Source organism: Pinus tabuliformis, chromosome 9 (assembly GCF_031772625.1).
Source record: "Pinus tabuliformis cultivar Carrire ecotype Pingquan chromosome 9, CPIR1, whole genome shotgun sequence".
In the NCBI taxonomy this organism is placed as follows: Eukaryota; Viridiplantae; Streptophyta; class Pinopsida; order Pinales; family Pinaceae; genus Pinus; species Pinus tabuliformis.
In genome coordinates this window covers 455,484,622-455,498,584 of record NC_142307.1, presented here as the reverse complement: position 1 = coordinate 455,498,584, position 13,963 = coordinate 455,484,622, and positions in this window count along the sequence as shown.

Below are 13,963 nucleotides of genomic sequence, written 5' to 3'. Positions count from 1 at the left end.
TATGGAGTTTTTACATCCATTAGAAATTTGCAAAGTTTCTCATACTTTGAAAGAGATAAATCTTCATGACAGATGAAATATGCTACTTTCATTGTAGAAATCACTCTTTCCTTATTGGCATCTTCAAGCTGTCTAATATGATTCAGAATTGGTTTCATCTATCCCTATAGAGAATTTATACATCTGGCTTTCACATCTTTATGCAACAATGATTTTTCATAAGTAACAAGCACATCATGTTGTAATGTTATGCAACCATTACCTAAACCTCATGGTCCATTCATCTTATACTTCTCACAATAACTACACTTCATAGCTATTCTATCGTCAAACCTCACATAATTAAACCAAAGAAACTTATCTAACCATTCCATACAAAAGTGTCTTTTTGTTCACACTTTCATTTTTGAATTATTAGCAACTTGTTCTTCAACTTCATTTGTTTCTTTGTCGTTTCTTCATCTAGATCGATCAGAAAAACTTCCAAAAATTTAGTGTAATTATTGTTACACATTAGTATTATGGGTTTCTTCACATGTTCTCCAAATTGTTTTGAGTCTTAGAAGTTTCCCCTTTTGTACATCCATACATTTCCCCATTTGTAGCTTGTAGTTTTATCTTTTGAGACATTTGTAGATTTGTAATCACCTATATAAAAAATATATATGAAAATTATAGTTCATTAAATCATACAAATTGGCTGAGTTAATACTTTCTAATAACGCATATTTATTTATTACCTAAAAAAGCATAAACATTGTTAAACCCATTACCCAAAAAAAATATTTGTTAAAAAAATATTAAATGTTAGAAAACAAGGTATTAACAATTGCATTTAGAACAAAAGGTATTGTTAAATAAAATTTAACTATTATATATAACTCAATTCAACAACCTCAACACATGTAAATCCATAATCACGTAAAGTTATACCATCACATCTAATTATAAAATAAATTTATATTCATTTCAAACTATTTAAAACCGGACATGAAATAACACTCTCCAGTTCCATATTTTATTAATACAATTTTATGCATTAATAAATAAAATTAATATTCATGGCCAATGTTTTCAAAATCTTAAAGTCACAGAAAGGATAAGCTTTAGGATATAAATTTCTCAGCTCCCTTATAAGATCACAGTGCTAAATTTTACTAATATAATTTTATGAGTTAATTAAAAAAATAATATTATTGCAAAATGCTTTCTAAATCTTAAAATCACACAAACGATAAGATTTTGGATAGGAATTTCAAATTACATTATAAGATGATGAATGGTAATGAATAGTTTCAATTTTGAAGTCAAATACAAAAAGGATAAGCTTTGAGATAGAAATTTCGGATTACATTATAAGACGATGAATAAGCTTTGAGATAGAAATTTCGGATTACATTATAAGATGATGAATGATAATGAATGGTTACAATTTTGAAGTCACGCATTGTAAATTTTAGCCCCTGTAAATTTCAATTATGATAAGGTTAGAATGTATGAATGATTTAAAATTCAATTTAATTTTTGATTTATGATTTCTATATTTTTAATTTCCAAAAAAAAAATTCATAATTTGAAGTTTGAGTTAAGAAATCTGTACTACTTTTTGGTTATTTTTTATAGGAATTCTTATATGCATTTGAAAAAAAAAATCCAACAAGTAAAAATGATTTCTTAAGAAATTAAAAATTAAAATTATTTTTAGTGAAGTTTGAATTAAGAAATCTCTATTATTTCTTGGTTTTTTTTTTTTTTTTTTACATAGGAATTCATGTATGCATTTGAAAAAAAGAATCGAAAAGCCAAACCATGATTTTTTAAAATTATCACCATGAAATTTGTGACCTGTCAATAGCATGTAATTTCAAAGTATACAGAAATTGCCAAACATGATGATTCGTAGTGATTTTTTAAATATATTTTTAAATACATAAATAGATTTAATTTCTAATGATATTTGAAATAGAATTAAGTTGGTTATATTTTAGTAAAATTAGTAAAATTGTTTAAATTGGTTAAAAACCTCTTATCTACTCCAATTTTGAAAAGTCAAAATCCTCAATTTTGGTTTCCAGAAAACTACCAAATAGCATTAAACAATTTTGGATTCTAGAAAACTACAAAATAGCATTAAACATTTTATCCACTCCAATTTTGAAAATTTAAAATCCTCAACTTTGTTTTCTAGAAAACTACCAAATAGCATTAAAGGCTGTTATACAAATTTTAGATACTGAAAATTCTACGCATTAGTTAATTAATTAAAATCTATTTGGATGACTTTTGGATAGATTACTAGGCCATGGACATGCTCCTTAGTTATGAAGTTCCTTATTTAACAAGGTTCCCAACCTTAAAATTTTCGTAAAACAATTTTCAAAACATCATGCAAAAAATTGGGGAGAAATTGACGAAAATTCTGATTTATAAATAAATCTAACACTTTTTTTTTGTAAGCTAGGCTAGTACCCTCCTTTTCTATTTAATAAAACAAGTTGTACCAAATACAGCATTTTGGTGGCCTCAACTTGCCCATATGGGAAACCAAGTCTATTGCCCACCTAAGTTTGGTATATGCCATCCAATAACAAAATTTAGTTAGTCTTTCCATCCATGCTAGATGAACAACACATCTAAAAACACAAAACATGCTACGAACTACCATACAATCATTTGAAAAGAAAAGTTGGCCGCAAAATAATCAAACAAGATAACTGTAGAGGACTAATCCTTTCGGTCTTCTTCATTGCAATTTGCGTTTATAGGTGCTACCATCGAGTCATTTTGGTGTAGGTGACAACTTCGTCATCTATTGTTGGATCTCTTCCAGCTTGTTGTCTCGCATTCACATGATGATCTGCAAGTTTTTCAATTCCTTTTTAATACTAGGCATGCCTTGTGCTATTGCTTCCACTTCACCTGCCACTTGCTCCAGGGCCTTAGCTAGTAAATGCTTTAAAATCTAGTACACATGCAAAGCTTTCTAATACAACTTCATTCTGCCTCTGGCATGCCTTCGGTTAGGGATAATATCTCCCCATTCCTCCACCTCAGGTTTTGATTCCTCTTCCCTTACATTGTCTTCCATCTCTTGAATTAGCTGCTAGATATCCACATCCACCGGCTCTCTGTAGGCTTGAGCAACTTCTTGGATTGCCATCCTCATGGTTTTCCTTCCTCTACTCTAACTAACTGGTTTCAAGTTTGACGACTCGTTTCGGCTTGGTTGTCTTTTTTTCCCTCTACCTCCGCGACCCCTGCCTCTACCTAGATGAGCCATTTTCTCCTTTATCGCCTCCTACTTGCAAGTATCAATTACGAAGGTTAGCTTTCAGGGTACTATAATCTTTCTGGCAGTCAGCATTTCCTTGTCACTTAGCTTTCCTACCCCACTCCGACCACCCCCAATATTTTGAAGCATCTGGGGTGTCTCTTCCCCTGGAGAAAAGAGGGTGGCCAAGCTCTGTGTCATACTTCCCTTTGCCTAGAAAGGGTCCTTGGAATTTTCTGGCTGACCCTCTACCCCACTACTACAATTTCTCGACATGGCTATGCTCCAATCCTCCCTCTTCCTCACCACGCAACCCTCTGACCCGTTCAGCCTCAGCCCTTCTCCTGCAAATCTCAGCTTACCACTCTCTTTTGCCTTACTATGCAGGGGCGAGTAAGAAACAAAGCCGCTCATACTCCACCCCTCTCCAGCAGTTCCCTTCAATCTCCGCGCCCTCCCCCCCCCCACCACCATACTAAGCAAGCCATAGTGAAATGTAGAAGAAGAGTCAAGGGGGACATACCGGAAATCATGCTCGCCTATTGAAGATCCCAGTACCTGCACTACTCTATTCTCCTTCTCCCTTCGCTTCATACTAATATTTGCTCCCCCACTTACCACCCTCATGTAACCCAACCCATCTCGCCCATGTGCCATCCCACTACTGCAACTGCTTCTTACCTCTACTCCCCCCTCACTCCTTCCACTATGCTACCCTGAAATTCCTGCAGGCATGCAAGATGCCACCACAGCCATTTAATCTACAATGAGCTCAGTAGGTGGCCATCCTAGCCATCCTCTCCCTTGAGCTCCCCACTTTTTCGTACTGTCCCTCTTTATCACCCTGATCGGGGGCCACCTATATCCACTATCTTGAAGTTGTGTCTTCATGGCAATCTTCGGCAATGATTACTTTGAGGAGCTCTAATCTGGGCTCCTCTAGATGGATCAGCCAGATGCTATCCAGCTTACCTGCTTGTTCGTCACTTCCACAATTTGCGAGGAAATCTGCTGCTCTGTTGCCTTCCCTTCTTACATGATTGATGATAACATATTCAAATCTCTTTATGATGGTTTCCAAGTCTTGAACTAGGCTAGCCATCGTCTAGATTTTCGTAACTTTATCCCATGTCTTCCCATTATTGAGTTTCCTTATCCTGTCAATGACCAGTTAAGAGTCTGCTTCTACTTCCAGGTTGATGTAGCCATTTCTTATTGTTGTTCTTAGTCCTTGATAGACTACCATAAGCTCAGCTTCATTATTACTCATAATACCCCCATAGTCTGAGTATACCTATCTTATTTTGCCTTGGTCATCCCTGAATATGCCACTGATCCCTGTCGGCCTCAGATTTCCTTTGGAGGCTCCATCAAAATTCAGTTTGATGAAACCTACCAAGGGACGAGAAAAGTGGTTAAATAAATCTAATATTTTCAAAACCTCTTATGTATTCCAATTTTGAAAATTGAAAATCCTCAACTTTTGATTCTAGAAAACTACCAAATAACATTAGAGATCGTTATACAACAAGAACATACTTTAGATGCCAAAAAATTTACCATAAATTTAGTTAATTACTTAAAATTTATATACCGAAGATTCTAAGCACTCTACATTTAGTTAATTACATAAACTTATTTGGATGAGTTTTGGATATATTACTAATTCTTGGGCAGGCTCCTTAGTTATGAATTTCCTAATTAAACAAAGTTGCCAACCTTAAAATTTTCTTAAAACAATTGTGAGAACATCATGCAAAAAATTGGAGAGAAATCAAAGAAAATGTTTTTGAAATTTTGATTCATAAATAAATCTAATACCTTAAAAAACATTTATCTATTCCAATTTTGAAAATTCAAAATCTTGAACTTCCCATTCATGAAAATTGCCAAATAACATTAAACCTCTTGTCCACTACAATTTTGAAAATTTTAAATCCTCAACCTCCGAAAATCACCAAATAATATAAAACCATAAAACACATAATAGATTAGAATACAAAAAATAAAATACACACTTGTTTTTTCTTGAATTTGAGGGTTTATCACGCTACCAACTTGAGTATGAGCTGCTCCCCAAGATGGTTGGAAGAAATCACACCTTAATTTACTTCAAAATTTATTTAGGGGCTCCCTAAGCTGGTTGGAAGAAATCAAGCCTTAATTTACTTCAAATTTTCTTGAAGGGTTGTATACCATATCAAAATTTACATATAACTTGTAAGTATCTTTCAAGTTTTACAATAACTAACTACATAAGTAAATAAATCAACAACGTCTTAATTTACTTCAAGATTTCCTCAAGGACTGTATACCATATCAAATTTGACATAACTTGTAAGTCTTTTTCATGTTTTACAATAAATAAAGAGTACATACCACCAGTCTAGTAGTTTTGAATGAGAAATCATGCCATATTCAGAGGCTAGCAAATTCAACACTGCAATAGGGTAAGAAAAAATTCAAAAGCAAGCATGACTTAATTTTCGTGAGGGGTTGTATACCATATCGAATTTTACATAACTTGTAAGTATTTTTTAGGTTTTACAATAAACTAATGACATAAGTAAATAAGAGTACATACCTCATAGGCTGGTACCACTAGTCTAGCATTTTTGAATGAGAAAGCATGCCATATTCAAAGGCTAACAAATTCAACGTTGTAGTAGGATAAAAACAAAATCAAAAGAAACCACGCCTTAATTTGCTTCAAAATTTCCCCACGACTGTATACCATATCAAATTTTACATAACTTGTAAGTATTTTTCAGCATTTACAAAAAAGTAATGACATAAGTAAATAAAGAGTACATACCTCATAGGTTGATACCACCAGTCTAGCAGTTTTTAAGCATGCCATATTCAGAGGCTAACAAATTCAACATTCAACACTACAGTACAGTAACAACAAATTCAACGGTGCAATAGGGTAAATTAAAAGATTCCAGGGATGTTATTGCTTTTCCCAATTAGCAAGAAATAGTAATCACAGAGGAAAATGTAAGACAATAATACACATAATTCATCAAACCACATATGGTTAGATTCCAAAGGAAAAATTGGTAACTCGACCCTAGTATATTCTAAAGGCCATAGTGGTAACTCGACCCTAGTAAATTCTAAAGGAGAAATTGTAAGTGGACCCTGGTAAATTCTAAAGTTGTTTTGCAAGAGAGTGAAATCCAATGCTAGTAAATAGGTCATTAAATTATGTCACCAACAACTAGATCTTGAAAGAATATAACACCCTAGCCAGCTGTGCGGTGTTCCATAGCCCTGTAGTCCCCATTGCCTAATGCCCATAATGTTCCATTAGTTCTCAACAACGAGTTCTTGAAAGAATATAGCATGCTAGCCATAGCCCTGTCATAGCCCTCTAGTCCGAACTTCGTAGGTATAGAATAATATGATTGGGTCACCCATGATTAGATTTTTGTAAACTTAACCTTAGTTATAATAAATAATTTTGGGGATTAGTAAATTTTGGTACAATAGATTTTTATGGTTTTAATTTATAATTAAACATCAGAATGACGGGACCCCAATATATTTTTGATGTCAGATTTAACGTGAAAAAATTTTCACTAACCGTAAAATACATGCTGAAACTTAAAATATTTCTTGTACGATGACAATTTATAGGCCTAGAGAGAGGTTATTCACTTGTTGGTTGTGCTCAGTTGAGAAAAGCAATTTTAATACATCTTTGTTCATCAGATTAATGCAAGAATACATTGGGGTTTTACCAAATTGCTTTCCCCATGGAAAATATTGTGTGCATGTGTGTTATTTCTTATTGCATGTTTGAATTTTTTGTTCTAAATTGGGAATTAACTTCCACAGTGTACTAGACTATCTTTGTGTCTTGTCATTTTGATTAAAACTTCATGAGTAGTTGAAAATATACACCATAATTTCTACATGGTATTAGAGCAGGATTTACATTAGAGTAGGAGTTTTGAAGTTATTTCTCAGGAGGTTCAAATTTGTAGTTCAGTGTAGTAAGATATCTTAAGATCTAAGAAGATGACCTTCAATAGGTTGAGGCTAGAGTATGCCTTGGAAAGAAACTATAATTTCATCGCATGGAAGGATCGTGTGGAGGATTGCTCACTAGAAGAAAGATGTAACCAAGGCAAGGAGAATAATATTGGAGGGAGTAAGAGACCACATTGTCATCAATCTCCATGGGAAATAAAATACTTATCCAATGTGGTAGACACTAACAGATCTATTCTGGAATACTAGTGACCACAGGAAGTTGGATCTCAAGGATAAACTTTGAAATATAAAGATGTAGAAGAATAACACCATCTTACAGTATGTGAGTAGGTTCACACAAGTTCATTATGAGCTTGCAATATTTTGTGTTATTGTTTCAAAGGATGTCTTGGTTACGCTAGCCCTTTTGGGCCTTCCCAAGGGCTAGCATAGTTATCAAGATTCAGTGAATGGAAGGGAGAAACTACCGAATTGGTAACACTTATGGTCTAATTTTGTAAAGGAGGAAATCAGGTGAAATACCAGAGATGGGACCTCACCCAAGGGCAGGGTAAAGAAAAAATTCGAATGGTTTGAAAGGGAAATAAGGGAAAGGGGAATAAATATCAAACCAAACGAGAATCCTGTCAAGTGGGAAAGAAGAAAGGTCTTTCAAAACTTAAATTCATCCATTTTCATGAATGCAGGCACTATGCCATGAATTTTCCACACAAAAATGTAGGCAGGAAGACCTTAGAATGACAGCATGTTAAACCTTCTCTTCACAGTTCGAGCTTAACTTTAACCTTATCACATGCATGTCCAACACAATGATGGGGAGCGTGTGGTACTTGGACTCAAGTTCATTGTTCCACATGACAAGGTGTAAATATTTTTTTAGTGACCTAGAGGAGAAATATATGTAGATTCATATCAAGCTAGTGGATGACAGAACGTACAATGTGATTAGTATTGGTAGAATCACCTTTCAGAGGGATTCAAGCTCCCATCTTAGGATCAAGGATGTCATGTTTGTTCCAGGACTAAAGAAAATGTCATCTTTGTTGAAGTTTTGGAAGACCATGGTTTTGAAGTGATCTTCAGCAAAGGAAAAGCATTCCTGAGACACATAACCATGGGATAGGTGAAGCAGATCGAGGTTTGTGTGAATAGCTTGTATAAGTTATATTTGGAAGATTTTCCTACATTAGGCACTAGGGAAGATAAAGTGTAGGCCGTGATGTTGATGAACTTTGGCACAAAATACTTGGCCATTTGCGTCATGGTACCTCGAATATTATACAACAAATAACCACTCACCTCCGTAAAGGATCACTTAAGTAGTATGATGTATGAAAATGATGTACGTTGGGGAAGTACATAAAATCCACGTTCATGATCGAGACAACAAAGCACATGCAGTCCTAGAAAGCATCCACTATGATGTTTATCGACCTTTCTTGACAACCTCCACTACAAATTACAAACTTTTTGTCATTTTTATTGATAACTTCTCATGAAAGTGTTGGATCTTCTTCTTGCCGAAGAAAGATTGATACATTCTCAAAGTTGATAGAATTCAAGGCATTGGCTAAGAAAGAAACTAGCAAGAAGGTGAAGGCTCTATTGGAGTGGCTGCAACACCTTCCAAAATTTTGGCCTAAAATTAAATTTCAGAGCCTATTGTGGTTACTATGATTGATCATTCCTTAGTCACTTATTGGTAAGTTGATGATCTCATGCTCCCGTTTTTGATGTTAAGAGTTGTTCATGATTTTATCTTTACTTAGAATGTGTCATCTTTTGGCATGGGGATTATCACTTATCACGCAAAGGGAGGTTTGTTTGGCTTCAAGGGGAAACATTTGTGAGAATGGTTTTCCTCACCACATAGACATGTTTCGCACTCATTTCACACACTCTTACACAAGTGTCACCTTTATCCTCCCAAATTCTATCATCGGAGCCGCACTTGTCGTAAGATGCCACAAAGGTTGTTGCATTAAGCGAAGTATGTGTTATATGTTCTATATGATATATGTTGTATCGTTAAGTGTTAAATTATTTGATCATAGTCAACTTTTATCACTGTTCACATCAATTGCACTGATCCCATGCTTAACCAAATTTTCGAGTTTCCCTAGCAACCTAGCCTCATCCAACTTTCTTGAATTGTGCACTTCACATTTGTAACACTCAATATTTTCTCTTGCCTACTGGAATTTTGTAATGAATAGAAATCCTAACCTCACTTATCATGCAAAACTGCACAATGGTTTCCTCCAATGTCCTTCCCTCAGCCGGAACCCACTGTCTCTAGAAACTATGCGTTTTTTTCCCTTAACTTCCCATTTTTCCTTGCATCCTAAAACTACGTAGATGTGTCCTCCCAATGCATCATCCCACAACAATCACTACCCTAAAAAACTACGCAATTATTTCTCTCTCTAGCCACAAAGAAGGATGACATGTTAAATGGCTCTCAATGAGCTGAGGATGAAGATAAGCATACCAAGGAATGCAGCGTATGATAGAATATTAGGACCGCATGAAGACTTCATATGATGCACAACCCTTTGGAGGGTAGGTATGTTATAGACAATTTTTGGGCACTGCAACCCAAAGCATAAAATGTCCATAAACCAAGGGCTCCTAAGTCCCTAAAAGTGTTGTTCTAACCCCTAAAGGAATAAGGTCAACTGATTACAGCTTCTCCCAGAAGTTCTCCATGAAAAACTGCTCAGAACTGGTCAAAACAGGATCATTTCAGCTGCTCCATAGGCAAAGTGTGTTGCATCTCACCTAAGTACACTCTGTGGGTGTGTTGCACTTTAAAAATCCCTTCTATGGGGTGTGATGGGCGAGAAGTGACAAATGGCAGTGTCAATCCGCGAGGTGGAGAGGCATGGAATCTTCTAGAAACTTCTCCTGTGACACTTGCCTCTCTGAATTCGACCAAGGATGAGTAAGAGATCATCAATCTCCAAGTGGAAGCAAGAACTATCAGAGGGAAGACACTAATCAAATCACAAGCTGACTCATCTCCCTTACAGATATCTATATATGGATACCTCATCCCAGAGATCTAGGGGCTGGAATTTTGCATCTTCTAAGGAATTGTTGTTGGTTTCTTGAGACAACATCATAGTGTTGGGTGATCTAAGCTTTGTATGAGGTGAAGAAGGGATTATTTGCTGAGAGGATGATGCTGGGTCAGAACAACTGGTTGTAACTCCATTGGCTCTTTCTTGATTATCAATAAAAGCTATTCATGTTTTCCTCCATACTCTTGTGTCATTTACGTTTTATGCATTTGTATGGTCAATTTACATTTGATCCTAGATTTTTATGATTATAGATCCATATTCTTGTATAGTGTCATGCTACTTTGATCCTACAGGTACTTTGTGAAGCTGGGCGTACAAGGGAGCAAGTAGCGAAGGACTATCAAGAGAGAGAGGAATCGAACTAGGAGATAAGCACACGACAGAGGTTGGTCTTCTTTGTTCTTCTCTCATCTATATTTCATAAAGGAAAAATGAAAGTAGCTTTACTTTGTTTGTTTCTAAGGTAGCTACCACACCTTAGAGGGATAAGCAGTTCTGTGTAGACACTTTTCCCTGTAACAAAATGGCGACTCCGCTGGGGATGAACTAGGTTGTTTGTTTATCTTCCTTGTTGTTTATTTTATAAACTTACAGACGGAGCCTGAAGTCAAGCAAGGTAGCTTTTGAACTGCATTTGCCATGCAAATGTAAAGTAGATAAATGCTGCTTCAGTCAATCTCCAGGATTTGTTTATGAATTAAACAACTGATTTACAAACTCTCTAATTGCCCCTGTGGTAGCTCGAGTAACCTCCTTAGATATACCCCTGATTTTTGGTTTACTGATTACCATTTTCTCGGCCAAAACCCCTAAACTGAACTTCAAACTGTGACTCGGAACCCAAGCAAAGTCTCGTCTCTGGCCTAGTGTAGGCTCTGTTCTGTGAATCTGAAATTCAGCGCACTTCCCGAGTGTTTACAGGTGCGCTGATCAGAATAGGCATTGTTCCTCAGTTTTGGTTTCTGTGTTCATTCTTTTCAGTTCTATTCATGAGTTTTGTTGTTTGTAATCAGTATATCTCTGTTTGAAACCCCTTTCCTTGCTGATATTCCACCTCCATTGTGCAAAAGAACTGTAAACGCTTTTGTGTATTTGTTGAGTCATTTTCAGTTCTCCTTTGCAAAAAGTAACGTAATTGTACTGTCGTTCCTTGATTTGAAAGTGTCACAAGTGTCATTTTCAGTCATAGGAGAGAGTTTGGTTGCTCTTGATAGTCAATTACCCTGTTGCTATTGTATTTGGTCTAAATTTGTAGTTTTTCTAGTGTTGAAAGCAACTATTCATTTCCGAATAGTAAAGTGTTGTTATTGTCTCCATTTTTGATTTTGAAAAGAAACTTGTTAGTAATTGTCGCTTGAAAAGTAATTCGGATTTGTGCATTAGCTTTCTTTTATCATTCACATACTGAGAAAGCCGAAAACAAATACATGCATGTGCATTTGCATTTAGACTGTTCGATTGGTTTGATTTAGGACAGTGCATTTAGTGTGTGCTCTTTGCTCTTTGTGAAAGAATACTGTCTCTCTTTCCTTAGTAGCTAGGATTTTCATTGCACAAAGAAGATAAAAGACTGTTTATCATCTTAGATTGCATTTTAGGAAATGTACATCTACATCTTGTGGTGAACCCGATAGGAAAATTTCTTAAGCAAGATCAACTATAAAATAAATTTAATGAATCTAACAACGCTTTGGAACCTAACGCACAACATCTAGAAGTCTAGGCTAGAGACGTATTCTGGCGTCGTAAAGCCTGATAACTGTTGTTCTCATTGATGGTTGGGTGATTCCTCCACTTTGAGACGATAAGTGCCAGTATGGACTTGTCCTCCCACGTACCATTGAGTATATATTTGGGAAACCACAATAGGTTTAATCCTTTATCCATAGGAAGCCGTGTCTGCCGCCCTATCGATCGCAATGCACTGAACACAGCATTCAGGAAGATTGACTGCCGTACCGTAAAAGGTATTCTGCAGTTTTGCGATTGGTTTGGTAATCCCTCTACCTAGATTTCTAGAGCAGTCCCTTTCGTTGCTTTTCAGACTCCTTAACGGAAAAGGTCCATCTGAGCACTTGTCACTTCAGGCTCATTAAAAATCGAAGGCAACTAGAGTCATCTTTTGTTTTTTCTCGACTCTTAAAAATTGAAAAAACAAGTTGTGTCAAACCATCTAAAATTTATTTTAAACGGAATAATCATCACCCTTTCCTACGTTGATCTTAGGTTGAGAAAATGGAATCCACCAACCAAGGAATTCCCCTTGGAGGAAATCCTAGTCCCTTCTCCTCTTGGGGAGATTTTGGTGCACCCCATATGGCCACATTGTCGCTTCTAGGATTGACAATTGGCTTGCCCGTATGGCTCTTCTCAGCCTCTGTCGTTCAGAACACCGTAATTCCTGAACAATCAAGTCAGCAACTAGACGAATCCAGAGTTAGCCCCCAACCCTCTACTTCCTCCAATTCTTCCTCTCCTCCTTCCTCTTCGCTTGATGGGGTTGGTAAAGCCAAAAATCAAGTATTTGAGAAGAAGAAGGAAAAGAAGAAGAAAGAGAAGAAGAAGAAGGAGCCAAAACCGAAAGGGGGCAACCAAGCGTCGTCTAGCGAAAATCCACACACTACATCGACCTGGCCTAAATCGCCATGTGTCATTTACAAAGGAGACCACTATCATAGAGATTGTCCCTGCATCCCTCAGATCTTAAGGGACTGGTCTCCTCGTTTGCACAACCCGGTGTCGTCAACCTCTGATGATCATGTTGAAAACACACCGTCGACTAGTGAAAGTGAAGCCCTAAGACAAAAAGGGAAATATACATTTCCTTGTAAACTGTGCAAAGGCGATGATGTTGTCCACCCTTGTCCCTTCTTATATGAGGCTAAAATAGTTTTGGATGATCGTCCGGTTTCATCGTTACGACTTCCTCTTGGATATAAAAGACTCTTGCCGAGTCCGTCACTAGTTGAAAATCCAGCTGACCCACCTAGGTGGTCAGCCGAAGCGTCTATCATTGAAGACAAACCATCTGAACCCATACCAGACGAAAGTCAAAAGGTCGAGGTAGCAGTTGACCCGGTCTTGCCTTCAGAGGTTCCATCTTCAGATGATACAGTCACAGAAGAGAATAAGGATGACATCGTCCAAATTCTTTTCGTAAGCACAGACTCCGATGAATATGGGGGCAATTTACCCATTCCTTTACCGCAAGAAGGAAGTTCGTCAGAGTCTTACCTGGACGTCTATTCGGTCCCACCTCTAAGCAACCTAATTGTTTCCTTCGACTGGAATCAACTAAGTAGACCCCATTTACCGGCTAGTGTACCATTCTGAATTATTGCTCAAATATATAGAGTGGTTATGGTTGGTACCATCATAGATGAAGGAGCTTCTGTGAGTATCCTTTCCTCGACTGCTTGGAAAGCGCTTGGTTCGCCATCTCTTTTGCCTGAGATGAGAAATCTAACAGGCTTTGACAAAGGAGCCAGTCGACCGTTAGGGATCCTTCCCAATGTGCCCATAACATTAAGAGGGAAAACCGTTCACATGAACGTAATGGTAGTTGAAGGACCCCTGGATTATAATCTACTCCTTGGACGAGACT